Genomic DNA, 24,853 nt, shown 5'->3' on the forward strand with positions numbered 1-24,853 from the left:
GAGTTGGGTGTAATTGCAAGATGAAATCAGAATTCTAAAGAATCTTGGATCTGCCCATTGGGTAGTGAAAGGAATAATTTCAAAAATAGGTTGTCAGGACATTGGAGTCAAAAAATTTAGAAAGTGGGATCCCTGGGTGGCGCAGCGGTTTGGCGCCTGCCTTTGGCCCAGGGCGCAATCCTGGAGACCCGGGATCGAATCCCACATCAGGCTCCCGGTGCATGGAGCCTGCTTCTCCCTCTGCCTGTGTCTCTGCCTCTCTCTCTCTCTCTGTGTGTGACTATCATAAATAAATAAAAATTAAAAAAAAATTTAGAAAGTAATTTGGTAGTAACTGATTTGAATGCATGGGAAAGATTAAAAACTAGAGATGTACTAGATAAGCTAGAAGCTAACATTTTGCATCGGGAGGGAGACATGATTAACCTAAATTGTGCGTATGCACCGTGGTATAAAGATCACTTGATTTTTCATTTAATACACATTATCCTTGGGAGTCTGTTTTCTCCTTTTTATCTCCTGCTTTCATTCCTCTTTTCTTTTTTGACTGATACAGATACTAGTGAACTGTTGCAAACCTCAGTTGCTTTACGTTAATATATATCCAGATTACTGAGTTCTATCCCTACCTTTCTATTTTTGTTTTTTATTTTATTTTTTTAGTAATCTGTACACCCAATGTGGGGCTTGAACTCACAACCCTGATATCAAGAGTCACCTGCTCTACTGACTGAGCCAGCCAGGCACTCCCAAATACAACTTCTTTTTTTTTTTCCAAATCCAACTTCTTATATGGACACAGAACATGAACAGGACAGGATGAAGATGCATATGTATACTCTGGGGAAGCAGTAGATTGTTTTCTTTATATGATAGTACAGTGACATACATTGAGGAGCAAGTTCATTGTTAGGATTTTTAACTAATGTGAGCAAGGCAGAATACTTGATGAGCAGTAAAACTTGAGTGCTAGCCAGCTGATTGGTTACTTTTCTTTTCTTTTTTTTTTTTTTAAGATTTTATTTATTAATTCATGAGAGACACAGAGAGAGGCAGAGACACAGGCAGAGGGAGAAGCAGACTCCATGCAGGGTGCCGGATGTGGGACTCGATCCTGGGACTCCAGGATCACACCCTGGGCTGAAGGCGGTGCTAAACCGCTGAGCCACCGGGGCTGCCCGACTGGTTACTTTTCTTTTTTATAAAACTTTATTTGCAGTAGATCTATATAAATGCTTTATCACAGAACATAAAAATTAGCTGTAGTTGCCATTTTCAATTGGTATATTTCTGGTTTAGGTTTTTTCATTTTTGAAAATGTTTACTCTTATCTCTGACTGAAATAAACACGTTTAACAGTTACAATGAATGAATTGTTAATTGTACTTATTGCTGAAATCACAACTGTCTTTGAATTATAATAAAAGCAGATTTCAGGGATCCGTGGGTGGCTCAGTGGTTTAGCGTCTGCCTTTAGACCAGGGTGTAATCCTGGAGACCCAGGATCGAGTCCCACGTCAGGCTCCCTGCATGGAGCCTGCTTCTCCCTCTGCCTGTGTCCCTCTGCCTCTCTCTCTATGCATCTCTCATGAATAAATAAATAAAATCTTTAAAAACAACAACAAAAAAGGGGCAGATTTCTCCAGAAATCAAAGTTAATACAAGATTCATGTTAATTTATTTCTGGAAATGGATTGTGAAAGTATTATTTGAGAAAATATATTGATGACTTATTATAATATTCATAAAATAGAATATTATACTTTTCTTCTTTGAAGTTGTAATTTTTAAGTATATTAACTTTTTTTATTTTTTTTATTTTTTATTTTTTTAACATTTTAAATTACTAGAAATTATCTAATTTGTAATCTTAGTGTGACAGAAAAAATATGGTATAGTTTGTATTACCATGCTATGAAAGTTTAATTCAAATGAGTGTTTTTGTCAAGAAGAACTCTTCATTCTCTGTCTCTTTCTCAAATAAATGAATAAAATCTTAAAAAAATAAAAATAAAAGAAGAAATCTATAAGGGTGCCTGGGTGTCTCAGTCAATTACGCAGCTGCCTTTGGCTCAGGTCATGATCCCAGGATCCTGAGATTGAGCCCCCCTTGGGCTCCCTGCTCAGTGGGAAATCTGCTTCTCCCCCTCCCTCGGCCCCTTCCCTTCTGTTTGTGCTCTCTCTTGTGTGCCTTCTCTCTCTCAAATATAATTTTAAAAAATCTGTAAAACTTTAAAAAGTAAATTTTGTCTATGTAGTATCTAATAAGAGTATCTTGTATTCAATTAATATAGGATATAGTAAATGGGATGATTCGTATTTGAGTTACAGTAATGCCCTAATTCTGCCTCTTTGGTTGTTTATAAAAAGAAAACAAGCCTGGCATACATTATTTAATTATGATTTTATTAAGGAAATCAGACTGAGTGTGTGAATCATCTGATTTTGTTTTTCAGGACTCTTAGTTGCTGGTGATAAAGTGAATTAGAGCTTAAATAAAAGAACATGTAGCTTTATTGGCCATTGGCAGGATACTGGAGCAGTTCATATAATTGAATAACTGTGGCAGCCAGATAGGGGATTTGGAATTGGGGGTACAGTGTCTTAGTTATTCTAGTTTTGTATCTCTCTGAGCTTTGGTGTGATTTCTGTCCAGCTTCTCCTGGCTGTACAGTCCAGAGTCTCTTCTTCCTCTTGGTGTCTCAGCAATATTTTCCACTCTGTCCTTCCACCAAAAGAAGTAGAAATAGTTCCATTCGTTAAGTGGTTAGGGCCAAACAACCTAAGTGTTTATTTCCTAACAGTTTAGCTACTTGAAAAATTGATATATATATAATTTGAAAGAAAACATTGTAATTTTAATATTTGTGCCTGTTGGGTAGTATACAATTTTCAAACCCTAGAATCAGATTAGATATTCCAGCTTTTTTTCCTGTTTGGCACTGACTTTTATATGATACTTGGCTTTTTTATCATAGCAATTTGCTTAAAGCCCCTGTTTCATAAACATTGAAAGGAATGTTTTTTGAGCTAATTTTGAAATTATGAATGACCTCAGATAGTTGTTTGTGTGGTTCACATATGTCAGTTATTTCTGTTTCTCTCAAAAACTTTAAAGTCTCTCTAGTGCCCCTGTGAATATAAAGGTACCCCCAAGGTACCTCAGCACACAATTTGGAAACCATGATTCTGGAGGAAGAGAGGGATTTTTAAAAAAAAACTAATCTTTATGCCCATTGTGGGGCTTGAACTCAGGACCCCAAGATCAGGAGTTACATGTCTCCAGATTAAGCCAACCAACCACAAAAAGAGAAGGATTCTGATTTTTTTCTCTTTGGATCATGTGATTCAGGAGATAGGTTATAATTTGGTCAACCTGGAGTACTCACCCACTCCAATGCTTAGAAAGGGCATAGTATTCCATTGTATGGCTATATCATTTTACCTGTTTACAGTTGTTTAAAAATTACATAGAGGACATAAATTAACATCTGGTGTATCTCTATTTCTATAGCACAGATTCTGTTAAGTCTTACCTGACACTTAAAGTATAAAAAAATTTTGGATTTGAAATATGATCTCTGTGCTTTCAAATTTTCTGGGTAATCAAGAATCAAAGACCTAAACTTAAGAGCTTAAACTATAAAACTGTTGGAAGAAAACACAGAGGAAAAGTTTCACGGCATTGCATTTGGATTTGGCAATGATTTCTTGCATCTAACATCAAAAACACAGGCAGCAAAAGAAAAAGATAAATCGAACTAGGTTAAAAACTTAATGTGCATCAAAGTATACTCTTGAGTGAAAAGGCACCCAGAGAATTGGAGAAAATGTTTGCAAACCATATATCTGTTAAAGGATTACTATCCACGATATATAAAGAAACACAGCTCAACACCAAAAATCAACCCAACTAAAAAATGGGCAGAGACTTAAATAGACATTTCTTCAAAGAAGTTACAGAAATAGTAAGCACATGAAAAGATGCTCAACATCACTAGTTGTTAGGAAAATGCAAATCAAAACCATGGGATATTACTTCACATCCATTAGGATGGCTATTATCAAAAAAGTGGAAATGGGTTGATGAGGATATGGAGAAATTAGAACCCTGGTGTATTGCTGGTGGGAATATAAAATGGTACAGCTGTTGAGGGAAAACAGTGTGGTTGTTCCTCCGAAAATTAAACATGGAATTACCATATGATCTAGCAGTTACACTCTTAATTAGATATCTACCCAAAAGAAGTGAAATTGGGGACTAACAGATATTTGTACACCAATATTCATAGCAGCACTATTTACAGTAGCCAAAAGGTAGAAACAATTTAAATGTCTGTCAGTGGATGAATGTATAAACAAAATGTGGTATATACTTACAATGGAGTATTATTCAGCATTAAAAAGGAAGTTGGGGGGGCAGCCTTGGTGGTTCAGCGGTTTATCACCGCCTTCAGCCCAGGGCCTGATCCTGGAGACCTGGGATCGAGTCCCGTGTCGGGCTCCCTGCATGGAGCCTGCTTCTATCTCTGCCTGTGTCTCTGCCTCTCTCACTCTGTGTCTCTCATGAATAAATAAATAAAATCTTTAAAAAAAAATAAAAAGGAAGTTAGGGATGATGAAAAAGTTCTAGAAATGGATAGTGGTGATGATTGCACAGCAGTGTGAATGTACTTAAGGTTATTTAGTTGTACACTTTAAATGGTTAAAATTGTAGATACTGTGTGTATTTTACCACAGAAAAAAGAAAAACTGAAAAAAAAAACCCACTTTAGACATGTACAGTTTGTTTTACTTCAGTTATACCTTAATAAAGTCAAAAAATCTTGGGGTATTTGACCCAAAAAATAATTTGTGATGATTTTATTTAAAGATTATGAAATTACAAACTCCATAGCTTTGAAAGTCAGTCCTACAAAGTAATAAGATGCAGACAGGTCTGTGGAACAGACAGAAGCGGTGGATATATTTTAACTTTACAAAAGCTTCTAGTTGTCTGGTGGCATCTTCCTCTGTAAGGGATGAAAATATGTCGTATTGCTAAATGGTGCAGAGCAGATTAGAGGTTCCTATTCATTGTTACTGGTGGGTTGCTGTCAGATAAGAGATAACAAATGGTTTTATAAAGAGGTTAGGATTATGCTTTCTACTATATAATGTTCTTAAGTGTGATACAGATGATGAAATGGGGAGTTATGCTCATTAACTTCACAGATGACTTGTCGGCCCCGTGAAGGATGGAATTAGAGTTCAGAATTATCTTGACAAGGGAGTAGAGGTTGTAAAGAATAAAGATTTTTAGGAAGTGTCAAGTAGCATTCTTGCAACAGTGGATGATAAAACACTGATGAAAATCTTTAGTTTGTGGGAAAATGAAACTTAAAGCCATAATGTTCTTTGAAAAATATAGTAGGGATCCCTGGGTGGCACAGCGGTTTAGCGCCTGCCTTTGGCCCAGGGCGCGATCCTGGAGACCCGGGATCAAATCCCACGTCGGGCTCCCGGTGCATGGAGCCTGCTTCTGCCTATGTCTCTGCCTCTCTCTCTCTCTCTCTATCATAAATTAAAAAAATAAAAATAAAAAAAATGAAAAATATAGTAGCACATGTAGTATATAAGAAACATATTCTTGGGAAGGGTGGCTCAGCGGTTGAGCATCTGCCTTCGGCTCAAGGCGTGGTCCTGGAGTCCTGGGATTGAGTTCCACATCGGGCTCCTTACATGGAGCCTGCCTCTCCTCCCACTGCCTGTGTCTCTCTGCCTCTTTCTGTCTCATGAATAAATAAATAAAAATCTTAAAAAAAAATATTCTCAGTGTACAAGGGCTCCTTATTTGGAGTTGCTTTATGAGGACTAGGGTTAGCATCAAATTTTACTATATTTATAAACTTATTGAATGGAGAAGGCACTATTGGCATAGATGTTTTTAATGTAAACTGTGGAGCCAGAATGCTTGGGTTTGAATTCTGGCCTCTTAACTGGTAAAATCTTGGGAAAATTACTTCTCTATATGTCTCTTTTTTCAACTCTGTGTATGTGTTTTAAGAGAGGGAGGAAAAAAAAAAAAAAAAAAAAAAGAGAGGGAGGGAGGAGAGGGGCAGAGGAAGAGGGAGAGAATCTTACGCAGACCTCACGCTCAGCATGAGCCCAAACGCTTGGTGTCATGACCCTGAGATCATGGCCTGAGCTGAAATCAAGAGTCGAGTGCTTAACCAACTGAGCCACCCGGGTGCCCCTCAACTGTTTTTCAAAGTATAATCGTCACGACCTTATAGAATTATGGGTTTAATTGACTTAATATGTATAATACTTTTAAAACAGTGCCTGGCATGTAGAGAAGTGCTCAATAAAATTAGTTGCTTAAAACATCTTTTTTTTTTTTTTTAAAGATTTTATTTATTTGAGAGAGAATGGGCAGAGGGGAGGGGGCTGAGGGAGAGAGAAAAATTGAGCTGGAGCTGAATGCCAGGCTCGATCCCAGGACACAGAGATCATGACCTGAGCCAAAGGTGGACACTTGACTGACTGAGCCACCCTGGTGTCCCTGCTTAAAATATCCTTAACAATTGGTCTCATTTGGCCCGTTAATTTGAGATTATACTATTGACAGTGTTTTCTCTCACTATTTTTTAAAAGATATTTTTATTCATGAGAGACACAGAGTAGGAGAGAGGCAGAGACATAGGCAGAGAGAGAAGCAGGCCCCATGTGGGGAACCTGATGTGGGACTCGATCCCACGTCTCCAGGATCACACCCTGGGCCAAAGGCAGGTGCCAAACCGCTGAACCACCCAGGCATTCCTCTCTCACCATTCTTACTGTCACTGTAAAAAAAAAAAAAAAGAAAAAGAAAAAAACCCAACATCATTAAAAAAATTGGTCTTGTTTTTTCTAACCACCATGCCCAATATTGTTACCATTGCTTTCTGGTGCCTAGAATTAACTCTTCATGTGGATGCAGTACTGTTCAGATTCTTTGCCAGTTATCAGAAAGTGTTAAATATATATGACTGAAAAATTATCTCGACTTCAAGTTGGAAGAAACTATGTAGTCTCACCAATTTGTGAAGCTATTTACTCTTCATCTATTCAAGAGAAGTTGAGTAAAGGACAGAAGGAATCCAGTTTTCAGGGAGAGACAAAATTATTACACAAAGAATGGAATGTAAAAAGGACTTTTTAGGGACACCTGGGTGGTTCAGTGGTTTAGCGTCTGCCTTTGGCTCAGGGCATGATCCTGAGGTCCTAGGATCGAATCTCTTATCAGGCTTCCTGCAAGGAGCCTGTTTCTCCTTCTGCCTGTGTCTCTGCCTCTCTCTCTCTGTGTGTCTCATGAAAAAATAAAAAAAAAATTTTTTTTTGAAAAGGAGTTTTTAGAAATGGCTTGATCATAAGAACTCCTGCTTTTATATGATGGCCTCAAAGAAATCAAAGAGGATTAAAACCACCTTCCTCTTGTTGTCACTTTTATATTCCATATCCCTGTCTTCAAGCAGTGTTTATCTGTACAAAAACCAACCTCATTTTATACAAAAGTGGCATTTTTCTCCCCAAAAGTGGCATTTTTATTAATACCAGTTTAGGACTAATAACTGCAGCTATTACTGAGTTCCTAGTTCCTTCAAGAAGTCTTTATGTGTTAGTCAAATGACAGTATACTATTAATTATCATGTTTTACCTATTTTCACTTTGATTGGAATGTGAAAGCAGAAAGCATGTTAGTTTTCCCATGATTGTCATGAGAATTATCACCTATAACTATTTTTAATTGCTTACAAGAAAATTTTTTATAATCTATCCCAAAACCCTTAAGGGGAACTAAATATTCTTTCATTGACTAATTAAAACATTTTGAGTAGCTCTTGAGGGAACTTGCAGACTATGTGTGTTTTCAGAGTGGAGAAAGGGAAGGAGAGGTATTTGGGGAGGGGGAGAAGTGGAATTGGATGAAAGAGAATAAATTTAAATAATGTGTACCTACAAAAATGCAGTAAAAGTTTAGTGGCTTAAATATTAGATGAAGTCTGATGATCTGATTGGTAGAAAAGAGGCCAGCCTGTGTATAGGAAACAAACAATGGCAAGGAATTTGGAATGAACATAGAATGTCCTAGAGGGGAAGAGTAAGATCCTCATTTGAGGGAGACCTGGTTGTTTGAGAGGGAAGGGCCTGCCTCATTTTGGAGAAAGGGCTTGTTGTTGAGAGGGCTGCTCGAGCTCTTGGCAAATATAGGGATAGTATCCTGAGAGTTCATCGATAATGTGTAGAGAATAGTGGTTAATGTTGCTTGGCTCACTCAGTTAAATGATTTCTTCTTTTTCTTAAGTCTCCAATGCCTATAACTAGAATTTTTGCTTTAGCAAAATCACATACTTTAAAATTTTGGACTTTGAAGGTTTATAATGCATATTGGAAACTTATAAACCAGTTCTAAGGGCTTATTCTATATGAAAACAGGCAGGTAGAACTGTTGCATTTATAGTAAGAACTAGAAAATAGAGGTCTTAAATGGACGTGAGTGTGCTTGAAACATTTATTTAATAGGTAAGTAAACAGAAGGCCATGGTTAATTTCTTGTATCTACCTAAATTGCTTTTTTTTTTTTAATTCAGAAAGTAATTATTGAGCATGTTTCTCGTCCTTGTCAGAATTAGTTTTCATTTGATTTGAAGATACTAGCACAGTAACTCTCTTCTAATGTTATCTCCATTTTACAGATGAGGAAACTTCGTGAACTTCCCAAACTGATGCAAGTAAGTTTAGAGTCAAAATTCACCTCCAAAACAGTTTGATTCCAGAACCTATAATCTTCCTTAATAAGCTATATTGTAGTGCCTCTCATTAACGCATAGTTTAAGGCCCTTAGGTTCTGTTGTTGAGTAGGAAAATGACCTTAGAGAAAAAATAATAGTCTGTCTAGTAGAACAGAATGAAATGTAAATAATTATAATGAAACTTAGTATTATAAAATAGAGCTATATTGAAAGTGCACATGGACTCTGCAGGGAAGCTTTCACAGTGAAAGCTTTGTTTTCAAGGGAGAATTAAAGGATACATAGTATTTACCCAAATAGATAAAGCCATATGAGTGTAAATCAGCAGAGGTAATAGCAGTGACAAAAGATCATGCTTGGAAAATTTAAAGGCAGCTTCAGGTTGTTCATTCTGGATATAAATGTCATAAGGCATACTTTCTTTGAGCAGGGATTTTTTAGTGACACTGCTATTGATGGGATTGTATATGCCAGGTGATGTTAAAAGAGTAACTGACCAGAACCAATTCTATTGTAACTTCAGTTGTAACTCATTCTGAGATAATTAAGGTCTAAATTAATTCAAATATTTGAGCAGCAGTTAGCTAGACCATATGGTGGTGATACTGGTGGTATAGAGTGGAAAGATGGAAATTGAGCATTTCAGGGAAAACAATAGGAATTGCTGTCAGATCTTGTTACTGGAAATACCAAATGATTGCTAGCCTTGAAATCCTAGGCCTACCAAGATTTCCAATGGAGTATGAAGAAGGAATGTTAGGGGGGAGAGGATGGAAACTGATTTTGTTAATGATATGTAGAGTTAGCATATGTACTACAATGACAGTACAGAAGAAACCCTGTACCCTCTGGTACTGCTAGTAATTGCATTTGGGATTGGGGAAGATGCCAAAACTCTCTGGTGGTAGCAGAAACCTTAAAGAAAGAGGTTTATCATTTGTCTGGAGGAAGGACTAGATACAATTGCATGTGGCCCTGGTCAGGTCTGCTTATGAATGATTTCAGACTTAATGTATTGAATAGATAAGTCTTGTGAAGAAAAAATGAGACAATAAAACACCTCGAAGAAAGATAGTTATGAATTTCTATATATGAAGGATTTTTAATAGCATACAGTACTGTATTGCCTAGACCTCTCATTAATAGATTACCTACATGATTTTTTTTTTTTTTTTGTATCTGAATGCTAAATGGGAATGCATCTTAAAATCAGTGGCATGTTGGAGTTTTTTTTCCTTAGTGGTTTGTAAATTTAATAGTGTGCTTTGAATTTGATGGCATCTGAGTCAATAAAATGCAGAATGTTCTTTTCAGTGCTCATTAGCATAAATACAGGGTTTTGTTCTGCTTTGTTTTGTTTTGTTTAAAGGTATTTGTGTTCCATTTAAGTCATCTCAGGTACTGCCAATGGTCTGTATACCACGTGATGGAAACACTGGTAATTGAAAATAAAGCTATGCTATAGAATGTAGGGCTTAGATTAAATATTGAGGCTGTAAATCATACAGAAAAAAATGTAAGCTCTTTCTAAGGTCTTTTATTTCTTTGTATTTTAGCATATGTAATGTTCTGATTGAGAACAGTAGTATGGGGGGGCACCTGGGTGGCTCTGTCAGTTGAGTTTGCCTTTGGCTTGGGTCATGATCCCAGAGTCCTGGGATCGAGACCCAACTTAGGCTCTCTGCTCAGTGGGGAGCCTGCTTCTCCCTCTCCTCTGTTTCTCTCCCTGCTTGTGCATGCTCTCTCTCTGTCAAATAAATAAAATCTTAAAAAAAAAACCAAAATGGGTGTCTTGGTGGCTCAATTGGTTGGGTGTCTGCCTTTGGCTTAGATCATGATCCCAGGGTCCTGGGATGGAGCCCCATATCAGGCTCCCTGCTTGGGAGGGGGGGACCTGCTTCTCCCTCTCCCTCTGTCTGCTTGTGCTCTCTCTGTCAAATAAATATATAAAATCTTTAAAAAAAACAAAAACAGTAGTACACAATGTGTTGTTCAGTCATAGGCCTGCTGTTGTTTACCAGAGAGGTGGTTAAATGCATTATTCTTTCTGCCTCTTCGAGACATTAGTTCCTCAGACAAACTATTTTCAGATTGAAAAATGCAAGAAACTTATGAGTGGTATTGATTGACCTTAGAGGTGTGATGTTATTCTTAATAGTTATGATTACATGGTTATTAGAAACTTGAGAATTTTAATTATTTGTGTAGATTGATTTTTTTCATACTGAATTGAATAGTACTTAAGTTTGTGATGTATAAACAATATACTCGGAATACTCCATAATTTGTACAGAATAGGTTTAGATTAGGCTATGTGTTTGAGAAATTTTTTATCTTGTTTTAGAGAATATTTTACCAATATTTTATTTTATTTTCAATTATTTATTTATTTATTTATTTATTTATTTATTTATTTATTTATTTATTTATTTATTTATTGAGACAGAGAGAGAGAGAGGCGCAGAGACACAGGCAGAGGGAGAAGCAGGCTCCATGCAGGGAACCTGACGTGGGACTTGATCCCGGATCGCCAGGATCACACCTCAGGCTGCAGGCGGTGCTAAACCGTTGCGCCACCTGGGCTGCTCCAATATTTTATTTAAAAAAATTTTACCGATATTTTAATGTTTAGTATGAATAGTAATTTAAGCCAGTATGCTTTTTTATTACCCCTGCTCTCCTTTAATGGGTTAAAAGCAAAATGATAGCTTAAGAATTTTTTTTAATTCAAAATTTAGTTTTTGTCTTCATTATGAATCCATGACTTGAGGTTTGGGAGTGGTTATTTAAATATAGTTATTTGGGATCCCTGGGTGGCGCAGCGGTTTGGCGCCTGCCTTTGGCCCAGGGCGCGATCCTGGAGACCCGGGATCGAATCCCACGTCAGGCTCCCGGTGCATGGAGCCTGCTTCTCCCTCTGCTTGTGTCTCTGCCTCTCTCTCTCTCTATGTGACTATCATAAATAAATAAAAATTAAAAAAAAAAATAAATATAGTTATTTAAAAACAAAAAGGGAGAAGTCCCTTTTGCTTCACAGCTTATTTCTTATTAGCCCTGGTTTAACGTAGTACCTTTGCCTTCCTTTTCTTTAAAGCATGTTGATGAATTCTACTTCTTGACTTTAGCTGGAAAAGTTTTTTTTCCCTTCTTGTATATATTTAGGTGGTAATCACATGTTTCTCTCTGTTTACATGAGATAGATGTTACTAATTTAAAAGAGTGAGTGAGTCTTTTGTATGGTCTAAAGGATGGTCTTTTTGTTTTTAATTCATGAGAGACACAGAGAGGCAAAGACATAGGCAGAGGGAGAAACAGGTTCCCCGCGGGGAACCCGATGTGGGACTTGATCCCGTGATCTTGACTGAGCCAAAGGCAGACACTCAACCACTGAGCCACCCAGGTATCCCTAAAAGGATAGTCTTAAGAAAATGGTGTTCTGGTCGAGACAATTTTTGGTATTTTGGCTATTTAATAATGGAGAACTGCTTCAAAAGAGTAGGTATTTGAACTTGCCATTTTAAACAGAGCCTGCAGTGTAGTGCGTGGTTACTGGATGTTACTGGGTTTTTATTGGCTTGCTTTCAAAAATATGAGTAGCCCCCTACCTAATTGCCAGAATATTAATTTGAACTAGGCCAGTAGAAGATTGATTCTTTTATTGCACACAGTCTCTATTACTTGAATTTTGTCTCTCTCCTCTTGAGTGTACCTGTTGGCTAGCTGGATTTGGACAGTTTTTAATTGTGAATATGGCAACTAAAAATTCAAATCTGTTTTTTCATTAAGTGTATGCATAAAAGATGGATTTGCATTTTCATTCAGGTTTCTGTTACTTGTATTTATTTATTTATTTATTTATTTATTTATTCGTTCATTCATTCATTCAATTATTATTTTTTAAAGATTTTTATTCTTGAGAGAGACAGAGAGTGAGTCCGAGACACAGGCAGAGGGAGAAGCAGGCTCCATCCTGGGAGCCCGACGTGGGACTCGATTCTGGGTCCCCAGGATCATGCCCCGGGCCGAAGGCAGGCACTAAACCGCTGAGCCCCCCGGGCTGCCCCTCCTTGTCCATTTTTAAGAAAATATTTTATTTATTAGAGAGTGTGAGAGAGCATGAGCAGGGGGAGGGGCAGAGGGAGAGGGCAAACCAGACTCCCCACTGAACATGATGCCCACCGCAGGGCTCCATCCCAGTGTCCCGAGATCATGACCTGAGCCAATGGCAGACCCTTAACTGCTTGAGCCATACAGGCACCCCTGGCTCCTTATTTTGATGTTTCTTACTCTGCATAAAACTGAGTGGAGAGAACCAGAAGCTTGGACAGTCTGTTTACAGAATGGGAGAGGAACATTCCTAAATATTATATTAATATACTAATGAGCAATATGCAGATAGCTGGGTTTGGGACACTGATAGGTATTTTTTGGAAGAATGTAGTTTACTTTCACTTTTCCTAGAATTGGTGTTAAACGTCTTAAGTACTTTGGCAAAACAGAAGAATCATGCTCATTTCTACATGGGCACACTATTGAGTTCCCATGGTAAACTGACCTTCAAATTAAGTTGTCTTTCTAGAAAAGAAACCCCTTATGCAGCTGTGAGTGGGGAGGGTTGTTGTAAAAAGGGTGGGGTTTGGAGATTCTATTTTTGTTCCTTTACGTCAGGGTCCTGAAGCAAAGCATATTAGAATAAGCAGTGTAAATCTGCAGGTTTCAAAATGACACTGATGTGTTAAATTTTGCCTAGTTTTTTAGTTGCCTTTTTAAAAAAATTACATTTTTGGTTTTTGCTACCTCATTTGATTAGTTTTCTTTTTCTATTGAGTACATAAGAAATAGGAGTTCATAATTTAAACTTCTAAAAACTTTTTGAGACCCTATTATAAAACTCTTTGTCTTCATAGGGATTGGTCATTTAGGGGTTTTGTCCCAAAAAATGCAGTTAAAGTTTTATTCTTTGGACAGTAGGAAGCAGGGACAGAGTCTACAATTCATGGTAAGAGATAATCATACTAAATACCTTAAGGGGGAAAATTATAATTAGGAAAATTTAAATTTCCATGATGAGCTATGGATTTCTGGAGTAGGAATGTTTTTTCTTTCTTTTTCTATTTCTTTTTATTATTATTTTTTTAAAGATTTTACTTGAGAGGCAGCATGAGCAGAGGAACAGAGGGAGAAGGAGAAGCAGAGTCTCCACTGAGTGGGGAGTCCAACATGGGGCTTGATCCTAGGACCCCTAGGGTCATGACCTGAGCCAAAGGCAGAGGATGCTTAATGCTTAACCGCCTAAGCTACCCACAGGTGCCCCTCTTTTTTTTTTTTTTTTTTTTTAATAGAATGTTGACTTCCGATTTGGGGCAAGGTAGGGGAGAAGAAAGGAGGGATGCAAGGGGAAACAAAGTTTACTTTCTTCTTTATCACAGGTTAACTGGGAGCAAGGAGCAGGGCATTAATATGAGTGTGCAGGAATTTACTTTATGTCAAATTCCCAAAGATAGACCTCAGAACTAGTCAAAGAAGCAAAAGTCAGGAAACGCTTTTCCGACATTGCAGCTAGTCTTTCTGATCTTTCCATAGTGATTATAAATATTGAACTACCCTCTGGTACTTAGATAAAATGATCCACTTGGCTTTAAAAATTCAGTTCATTTCTAGTTATTCGAATACTTGGATTATCTATCCTCTTTTCTTAAGCTCCCAGACTTAAGTATTTCTTCTATTTTCTGTTAAATTTAAGGGTTTTTTTTCTTTCTTAGGAGATAGGGAATGTTTCATTTAAGATGATGAACTTAAATACTGCCTTATAAAATTAGATTGTGTTTTATTATTTTTTTTAAAGATTTTATTTATTTGAGAGAGAGAGAGAGAGATAGCAACAGAGAGCACAAGTGAGGGAGAAGCAGGCCCCCCACCTAGCAGAGAGCCCTATGGATCATGACCTGAGCCAAAGGCAGATGCTTAACCTACTGAGTCACCTAGGCGCCCCTAAAATTAGATTTTAAATTCTTGATTTCAGTAGTAAAATGATGCCTACCATGTGATGTCTCATGGAGACCAAGTCAGAAAATTATATTACAAATTATACATAGAAATTCCTTACAATCCTATTAATAATTTATCTGAGTAGTATGAAGTGAATGTGTTCTGTTATAGAAGTAATTATAAAGAGCAAGTCAGAACACTAAATCTTTAAAAAGAAAGATTTTATTTATTTATTTGACAGAGCACAAGCAGGGGGGGGAGCAGCAGGCAGAGAGAGAGAGAGAGGAAGAGGAAGAAGGAGCTTCCCTGCTGAGCAAGAAGTGGGATATGGGGCTTGATCCCAGGACATTGGGATCATGACTTGAGCCAAAGGCAGACGCTTAACCTACTGAGCCATCCAGGCACCCCAAATCTTTACATTCTTAAAATTATAATTGTTCCCCTTTTTAGAAGATTGCATGTGATTCACCATTCTTTTTTAAAGGTATATTTATTTATTTTAGAGAATGCTGCAAATGTGAGTTGGGGACAGGACAGAGGGAGAGGACCTTCAAGCAGACTCTTACTGAACACCGAACTGAAGTGGGGCCTGATCTCAAGACCCATGAGATCATGACCTGAGCCGAAGCCAAGAGTTGGTCGCTTATCTGACTGAGCCACCCAGGTGCCATTGTGATCCATGGTTTTATTTTTATTTTTATTTTTATTTTTATTTCTATTTCTATTTCTATTTTTATTTTTATTTTTATTTTTATTTTTATTTTTATTTTTTTTGGATCCATGGTTTTAATCTTTGCTGGTCACCATCAGAAAATATCTTCACCAAGACGTCATGTACGATTTATGTACCCCTGCCCCTCCTTTCCTCCCCTGTTGTGTAAGGATTAAATTTAAAAGGAAGATACTTGTACGTTAAATGATTTTAAAAGGTACAAATAAGGGATTCCTGGGTGGTTCAGTCCTCAGTTGGTTAATCGTCTGCCTTAGGTTCAGATCATGATCCCAGGGTTGGGCGGATCGAACTTCAAGTTTGGCTCCCTAGTCAGCGTGGAGTCTGCTTTCCCTTTCCTTCTGCCACTTCCCCTGCTTGTGCTCTCACTTTCTCTGTCAAATAAATAAAATATTTTTAAAAAGGTATAAATTGGGCAGCCCGGGTAGCTCAGTGGTTTAGCGCCGCCTTCAGCCCGGGGCTGATCCTGGAGACCCGGGATCGAGTCCCACATCGTGCTCCTGCATGGAGCCTGCTTCTCCGTCTGTGTCTCTGCCTCTCTCTCTCTCTCTCTCTCTCTCTCTCTCTCTCTCCCTCTCCCTCTCCCTCTCCCTCCCCCTCCCCCTCCCCCTCCCTCTCTGTGCCTCAAATGAATAAATAAATAAATAAAAATCTTAAAAAAAAAGGTGTTGGGATCCCTGGGTGGCGCAGTGGTTTAGCGCCTGCCTTTGGCCCAGGGCGCGATCCTGGAGACCCGGGATCGAATCCCACATCGGGCTCTCGGTGCATGGAGCCTGCTTCTCCCTCTGCCTGTGTCTCTGCCTCTCTCTCTCTCTCTGTGACTATCATAAATAAATAAAAAATAAAAAAAAAAGGTATTAAATCAAATTTGCTAAAATCGGCTTGATCACAGTTAATCTTTTCTGAGAACATGGTTGTGGCTTCCTTTTGCCTACTTGAGATGGGAAAAGCAGTAACATCTATCTGAAGTGCAGCTAAACTTTGATGTCTAAGAATTCTAGAGCACAATTACTTTGCTTTTGGTCTCTCACATTCTGGGGTTCCCTTTTGGGAAAGCAGCTGTCAGTGTTTCAGCCACTTAAATGCCAACAGATGATCTTAAGTATTGATCACCAACCCAACTGTTTGAAATTCTGTGTATTGCAGAGCTTCCTTTGAGAAATGTATTCAGAGTTTTATCCCACCTTTAACCCCACCCAAACAACCATATATATACATATATACATGTACATATATATATAGAATATAAAATGAACTATACTGTGTACCACTAGTGTAGTGACAGATTATACAAGATTGATCTTTGGTGGTTATATATTGAAACAAAGCTTTTTTTTATTATTATTTTGAACATTATCTTAAGTGTTGCTTGTTTAAGAGACTTACTATCAGTGAAAGGCTCTTTGATACAGAAATGTGATTATAACATGGGGTAAGTGACAGTTCTGGAACTTACTGCGTTTTTGTTTTTCAAGGAGAAGATGGTTGTTTTTTGGTTAGGAAATGATAATATTTTAGCTGCTTATCTGTGTTCTACAGCTGGCAGAGGAATGCACACGGATCATGAATTTGCGCCTGGATCCCGCAAAACTCACAGACATTAGTGTTTCCAAAAGGGGTAGAAAAGACATATAGAGTCTTTCTCATCATCTTGTTTAGAGATTTCACTGAATGAGGTCACTGATTCAAATTTATATTTATTTTTCCTTTTTCAAAGCATGGACTTAATACGTATGGGAGAAAAGTCACACTGTGGGCATGCAGCCATGTGAGAATATTACAGTTGACACTAGAATTGCAGCTTGTTTAAGGATAGGAACTTTGTTTTGTTGATTGCTGCATCATTCCTAGTGCCTAGAATAGTGCCTACCACCTCTAAATATTTATCAAATAAATGAACCTCTACCACAGTGAACTTGTCATGATAGGTGAATGCAGCCATGCTTTTTGAACTCTTTGTTTCTGTTTTATTTATAGTTGACTTCAGCAGCAAAGGTTTTAGAAAACCTGAGGTTTGAACTTCTATTCAAGGAGTAAGACCAAGCCACAGTAATTTTACTCAGCCGATAAATAAAATACTCAGCTGATAAATCATCTCCCCACCATGGAATAATTCCACCCAGCATGCCACAGAGTCCTAGTTTGGGAAGGTCATCTATCAGATATCTGAAAGGTTTTTAGGCATAAATGAGGAAACATGAAGAAACCGAAAAGTTTGCTTAAAGTAGAGGCAGTTGAACTTAAAATTTAACATCTCTGAATTGTTTTATATTGCCTCCACACTCAAATTTTGCTCTGAATCTGTTTCTTAATATGCAGTGCATATGTAAGAAAAGGCATTTCTTCTACATACAGTGAAAATAAAAGATTCCTCTAAATTATTCAGTGTTGCCTTCTTAAAGTTTTGAATTCTTAATTACCTTGCATTTGAAAGTGAGATAGGACTATGTAAAACAGTCCATTGTCCTTTTAAAGTTAAAATGTACACTAGACAAAAAAGGGCTGCCACCTGTGTTTACCATCCCCCACCCAACATTTTAAAATGCCTGGCCTGAGTCTTAGTTTTCCTCATGAATTGATTCAATCTGATTAGTGTTTGTAGTTTGAATTATTTTATTATACAAATGGCCCAAATTCTCTTTGCCTTGTTGAAGCCGGTATGGTACTTATTTGAATATATTCGGTATATATTTAGGGTAGCCCAAACCTAACTGCTCTTACTCTGTGAGGTATGTGTATATATGACTGTATCCTGCTCTCATTGGAAGGTAGCTTATGGCACCAGAGAGCTTCTTTCAGACTTACCTTTGCATGGCCTTTATCTAGCAAATAGTCCTAAGAGGTGTGGGCAGTTTTTTGTTGTTGTTGACAGTGTTTCACAATGACATCCTTGTTTCCAGCCAAGTAGTTTGTGGTTATTGGAAAGAAGAGTCATTGCCAGTATTGAAGCAGAGCTGCCTGAACTTTTTTTGTTCAAACTGCCTGTTGTTTGATCCATCTCTTGGAACTTTACACCTGTGAAAACTTTACACAAACGTTTCTGTATTGATGGACTTCTCATATGTTTGACAGATAAATTATCAAGTAATTTAAAACATGTCATGATTTTTATAGTAGATACAGTGATTTCCTTAAATTCAATTTAGCACCTTGAATTAAATCAATTTATTATTACCCCTAGGCTTGACCTGTCTCTTGAATTTAATCCCTCCCACCCCCCCTACTTGCTGGGTATATGTCTCCTTAACATTGCTTCCTTGGAGCTACCTTTCATTTTTTAAAACCATTTTATTTACTTTTAAGTAATCTCTGTACCCAATATGGGACTCAAGCTCATGACCCTGAGATCAAGAGTTACATGCTTTTCTGACGGAGCCAGCTAGGAGTCCCACCTTTCATTTTTTAATGATAATGTCCTTTGTCCACTCACCACAAGCCATAAGATTTTGCAGTTATCTTTGACACTTGCTCAGACTCTTTTTTCCCCCCATTTCTAATCAGTTACTAAAAATTAATGCTTTTACTCGCTTTGATGTCTTCCTCTGCATTTTTGCTATAGTTGAGATATTAAGCTGTTAGCATTTCATATCTGAACTACTAGTCCAGGAATATCCTAACTCAGTTTTCCCCTCTAGACCATTCTATATGTTCCTTGCTATAGTTTAACACCATCACTTTCATGTTATTATTTTCCTACTTCTAAAGCTCTTGATCTCACACCACTGAATTAAATCTGACTCCTTAGCCTGCTATTGAAGGCCTACCGTTGTGTCCTGCCTCTCTAGTCTTCTCTTCTTGAACACTCTCTTGATATTCTGATCTCTATTTCTCAAAAATGCCCCATTTTCTTCCTACTGTGGTATTCATAGCCGTTCTCTCTTGAATTATTCGGGTCCTTTCCTTCTCTTTATTTAGGTCCCATCCAGTCTATAAAACCTGGTTGAAATTCTTCATCTGCTGTGAAGTCTCCCTTCACTGTCCCTTCTCTGAACTCTGAGCACATGCATGTCATTGGACGGTTAACCTTGTTACTTTCTGAGTTACAATGAGCTATGTTTTATCATTTTTTGTTTGTAATACTTTTTAAGGAAAATGTATCTTCACATACATTATTTTATGTTTTGATTTTTTTTCTTGAAGCAGAGACTGAGCATATCTTATTTTTACCAAATGATTCATTATTTTATTTTATTTTATTATTATTTTTTAATATTTATTTATGATAGTCACAGAGAGAGAAAGAGAGAGAGGCAGAGACGTAGGCAGAGGGAGAAGCAGGCTCCATGTACCGGGAGCCCGATGTGGGATTTGATCCCGGGTCTCCAGGATCGCGCCCTGGGCCAAAGACAGGCGCCAAACCACTGCGCCACCCAGGGATTCCTCATTATTATTTTAAAGTAAAAATCATAGATAATATATACCTACTGATATAACTTAAAAGGAATAAAAACTAATATGTATTTCAGGATTCAAGTGCTCAGCAAAAATTATAGTCTAGTAAGAAAAGGTCCTGCAGATTTACAGACCTCCAAATTTTCTTCTGTATTGTGTTGTACCTTTTAAATATATTAAGACTGGGGCACCTGGGTTGCTCAGTGGTTGAGCATCTGCATTTGGCTCGGGTTGTGATTGTAGGCTCCTGGGATCAGTCCTGCTCAGGCTTCCCACAGGGAGCCTGCTTTTCCCTCTGCCTGTGTTTCTGCCTCTCTCTATATACCTCTTATGAATGAATGAATGAATGAATGAATAAATAAAATAAAACTCTGTAAGACTAAACTTGATACTTAATACAGTTTGTATCTCAAGTTGTAAATTATGAATAGCTTTATTTCCAATATAGTAGGTGGTTAATATGACCCCTGAGTTATAAAATTTAAATGAAAAGTTACTAGGAGACGAAAATTCTACTTGTAAAATGGTTAAAAACACTTTGTTATTGCATATTTAGCCTACTTTTATGGTTCTTTTATTTTTATTTTTTATTTTTTTTACTTTTATGGTTCTTAGTGAAAAATTTTTTCTGAAAGTTATGGATGTAATATGCTATATTAACTCCTTAATTTTAGGATTTTAATATTTAATACAGTTTTATTTATGTGACTTCATGTCATGTAATAGCCCAAAAGAATGAGTTGTCTACAAATACTGAGAGAAATCATAACAGAGGAATCAGGTTCTAGAGCACTTGGGTGGCTCAGTTGGTGCTCCATGAGGAGTCTACTTGAGATTCTCTTTTTCTCTCTCTCTGCAAACCCCCCCCCCTTTTTGCTCTTGCTCTCAAATAAATACATCTTTGAAAAAATCAAAGACCCAAATCTGGTCAATTGGGTCTTTTATCTATCTGTAAATGTCAGATTGTTGCATAGTTATGACAAGAATTCTTTGTGTTTAGATTATACTTTTCTGCCCAACTTTTCCCCTTACACATGAAAGATCCCTTGGTAGAAGCCAGTTGTACAAAATATCTTATGTTACCAAGTCCAAGTCTAGATCTCTGATCTTTGTTTTTTAAAGTACTGGTTCATATAGTGGCAGAGGCTTAGTTGAGAAACTATCAGAAATGATGATTGATTGAGAAAAACTCTTAAATAGGAGTATGTGTGGGTTCCTGGAAAGTTCTTTCTGTTCTGTAGTTTCTAAAGGCATGGTGAGGCCTGACTAGGCATTTTGGACAATTAAACATTCTAAAATCTGTTGTTGACTAAATAGTCAACATTGTAACAATTTAAAAAATAATATATCAAGTCACAGCATTTTGACTCATAAAGTCTTGTGGGGAAATCTAAGTAGCTTAACTTGATTCTTAGGATATTTATAAACTACTGGTTTTTCTTTTGCAGATTGTCTTGTGAAACCTTCTAATAGAGAAAGTTCTTGGGACAAACTTCACTTGGTAAGTTTGCTATATTCTTCCCCACCCCCCGCCAACCCCCATGCTGTTTTGAGTAGCAAAAACTAATTTACAGTAATTTGTGGGGGTTCTGTTTGTCTGCGTACATAATTATTTAGATGAGTTTTTATATGTTCACTTTAATGTTAAATCTCTAAATATGTTTTTTTTTTTTTTAAACTAGGGCTCAATGCAGATTTTTTTTCCATATACAATTTGCCATAATAAAGTATACTGTACTTGAAAACTTGTATTTGGGGCAGCCCGGGTGGCTCAGTGGTTTAGCGCTGCCTTCAGCCCAGGGCCTGATCCTGGAGTCCCGGGATCAAGTCCCACGTCAGGCTCCCTGCATGGAGCTTGCTTCTCCCTCTGCCTGTGTCTTGGCCTGATCCTGGAGTCCCGGGATCGAGTCCCACGTCAGGCTCCCTGCATGGAGCTTGCTTCTCCCTCTGCCTGTGTCTCGGCCTGATCCTGGAGTCCCGGGATCGAGTCCCACGTCAGGCTCCCTGCGTGGAGCTTGCTTCTCCCTCTGCCTGTGTCTCTGCCTCTCTCTCTCTCATGAATAAATAAATTAAATCTTATAAATAAATAAATAAATAAATAAATAAATAAATAAATAAATAAATAAATAAATAAGAAAACTTGTATTTAAGTTGAGATTAAATGAAGACGCCTCATTGAGATTAAATGAGGACGCCTGGGTCGCTCGTCTGACTTTGGCTCGGGTCGTGACCCTGGAGTCCTGGGATCGAGTCCCACATAGGGCTCCCTTCATGGAGCCTACTTCTCCCTTTGCATATGTCTCTGCCTCTCTCTGTATCTTTCATGAATAAATAAAATACAATCTTTAGAAAAAATGAGTTATAGCCCCAATATTTTGGTTAGAATAGACCGTTCTTAATAAATAACATGGAATTCTTTTAAATTGAAACTTGATTCTTGTTTTGGGCTTCCTTAAATTGTTATGTATCTATATAAAAAGGCCTCATCACTAGACTTAGTGGTACTAATGTGACATTTAAGTAGAAAAGTTTTAAAAATTTAATTTCATCTCCAGTGTGGTTATTTTTTTTTTTAATTTTTATTTATTTATGATAGTCACACACAGAGAGAGAGAGAGGCAGAGACATAGGCAGAGGGAGAAGCAGGCTCCATGCACTGGTAGCCCGACGTGGGATTCGATCCCGGGTCTCCAGGATCGCGCCCTGGGCCAAAGGCAGGCGCCAAACCGCTGCGCCACCCAGGGATCCCTCCAGTGTGGTTATTAATCACTGTTCTTCTTTTCATAGACTTGTATGTATCTGTGACTACTTCAGCCTTTATTACTGCCTCTTGTTTCTATCATTTAAGAAATTATAATCTAATTTTATTGAAAAGAGAAGTTGTTGCTTTAGTTTTAACTTTCTAGATCCACATCAATACCTTATTCTGCAATGTTTACCATGACATTGCTTCCAAAATAAGGATCAGGCTCATTAGCGTGGTATTTTAAGCTCTTGAAGTGGGCTTTTTTTTTTTTTTTTAAAGATTTTATTTATTCATGAGAGATGCAGAGGCAGAGACATAGGCAGGAGAAGCAGGTTCCCTGCAGAGAGCTTGATGCAGGACTCAATCCCAGGACCCCAGGATTACGACCTGAGCCAAGGGCAGACGCTCAATCACTGAGCCACCCAGGCATCCCAACAAGTGGATTTTAAACATAGCCCCTTCAACTAATCACCCATTTCTCCCATACACCTAGGACATCTTTTGCTGTAGCCACATTGACCTACTTTCCCTTCAGGACTTTTCAATATGCCTTTTTTGGGGTCTCATTCTTTGCTTGTGCCATTCCTGTTTCCTCTGCCTCAGTAGCTCAGAATCTGACTGGTTCAACTATTAAAAAGCTCAGTTGTTCTAAAAAGCCTTCCGTGGGTACCCAGACCAGAATCTATTTTTCTGTCTTTTGCATCCTCATGGAGTTCTGTGTTTACACTCTGCCTTACTACTTACCTGTTTGTTGTCCTCACAAAATAGTGAACACCTTGAAGGCAAAACCTATGCTCATATTTGAATTTCAGGTCACACAGACATTTCCAGAGTCCTGGGATACAGGACTTCTCACTATAATTTGATTTTAAGTAGGATTTTTGTTTGTGGTGTGTATAGGTATGTGTTTGAGAATAAGGGGAAAGAATAAATCCTGTGCCATCTCTTTAATTTAGGAAATTATTTAGTTTTTAATTTAGTAGAGATTAGTTATAATCTTGTTGATTCAGGGTACTGTTTTTTTTCCTGCTTTCTGTATAATGAAGGATTTATATGCTATATGTAATCTGTGACCTTATAGTCTGAGTAGCTCAGTATCTTACTTGGTTGAGTTTCTGTTACTGTTACTGTTAGTTACTGAGAAGGAAATTGGGTAATTCCTCTTTTACAGGTGCCTGAAAGATGAGATACTTTGTTCACTAGGAAGATTGATATTTTCTTTCTCAGAAGTCACATCTATGGGGTGGTACTAATGATGGAGCCCAGAGAAGCCTGCAGATCCTAGTGTCCAAATTCTCATGCATATCTTAAGAGCAATCATTTGACTCTGATGCTTAGAATAAGAATCATATCCTTTATTTGGCCCAGTGGGCCCATATTAGACCTTTAAAGAAAGAAATGTAAGCCTAATGTGTTATTTGACTCTGCAGGTTTAATTTTTACATTGGCATAATAATGTAAATGTATCTTGATTTTTAATTTTAGAAACATTGACTTGAGATAAGACATCTAAGACCTGTATTTGCAAAACAATGAATTAAAGTGTTAACATTTTTTGAAAGTGTTACATTCTCATCTTAAGAAACTTGGTCTAGGTTTGGAGGGAAAGATGGCAGATTATGAAATTAATTTTGATGCCAGGAAACATTATTTGAATTAGTGTAACATGGGTCCCAGATTAAGAGACACTAAAGAGATGGGACAACTAGATTCAGTATGTGATCCTAGACTGGATCCTTTATTGAGGGAAAAAATTATTGTGAGGGATAAAATTGGTTAAGTTGACCAAATTGGAATATTCAAGGTAGATTAATGTACTATATCAATGGTAAGCTTTTTTTTTTTTTTTTTAATGGTAAGCTTTCTAAATTTCAAATCTAGTACTTACTATTTTTGTTCTTAGTAGGTATATACTGAAGTAGTAAGGAGTACAGAGATATGGTGTATACAACTCTTACTTATTTTTTTAAAAATATTTATTTATTATTTTAAAGAGAGAGCAGGGTGGGAGGGGCAGAGGGACAGAGAATCTTAAGCAGACCTAGTGTGCTGAGTGTAGAGTCCAATGCAGGGCTAAGTCTCAGGACCCTGAGATCTGACCAAGATGCTTAACTGACTGAGCCACCAAGTGCCACTACAATTCTCCTTTAAAAAAAAAAAATTATTTATTCATTTGAGAGAGAGAGAGAGAATATGAGAGGAGGGGAGAGGGAGAAGCAAAC

General features: G+C 37.5%; 1 protein-coding gene across 15 annotated transcripts in view; it reads left to right on the forward strand.

Moving 5' to 3' along the window:
* The window catches only part of MTMR3 (myotubularin related protein 3), a 141,186-nt gene that overhangs the window by 59,723 nt on the left and 56,610 nt on the right, over nucleotides 1-24,853 (forward strand). For 11 of the 15 annotated variants that reach the window (XM_038575621.1, XM_038575607.1, XM_038575617.1 and 8 more), the window contains exon 2: nucleotides 21,334-21,386. The gene's annotated coding sequence lies outside the window, so the exon portion shown is untranslated. Of the gene's footprint in view, nucleotides 1-8,718; nucleotides 8,755-15,266; nucleotides 15,428-21,333; nucleotides 21,387-24,853 lie in introns of all 15 variants that reach the window. The other 4 variants (XM_038575608.1, XM_038575614.1, XM_038575609.1 and 1 more) reach the window with 2 other exon arrangements.

This window comes from Canis lupus, chromosome 26, assembly GCF_011100685.1.
Source record: "Canis lupus familiaris isolate Mischka breed German Shepherd chromosome 26, alternate assembly UU_Cfam_GSD_1.0, whole genome shotgun sequence".
Lineage (NCBI taxonomy): Eukaryota > Metazoa > Chordata > Mammalia > Carnivora > Canidae > Canis > Canis lupus.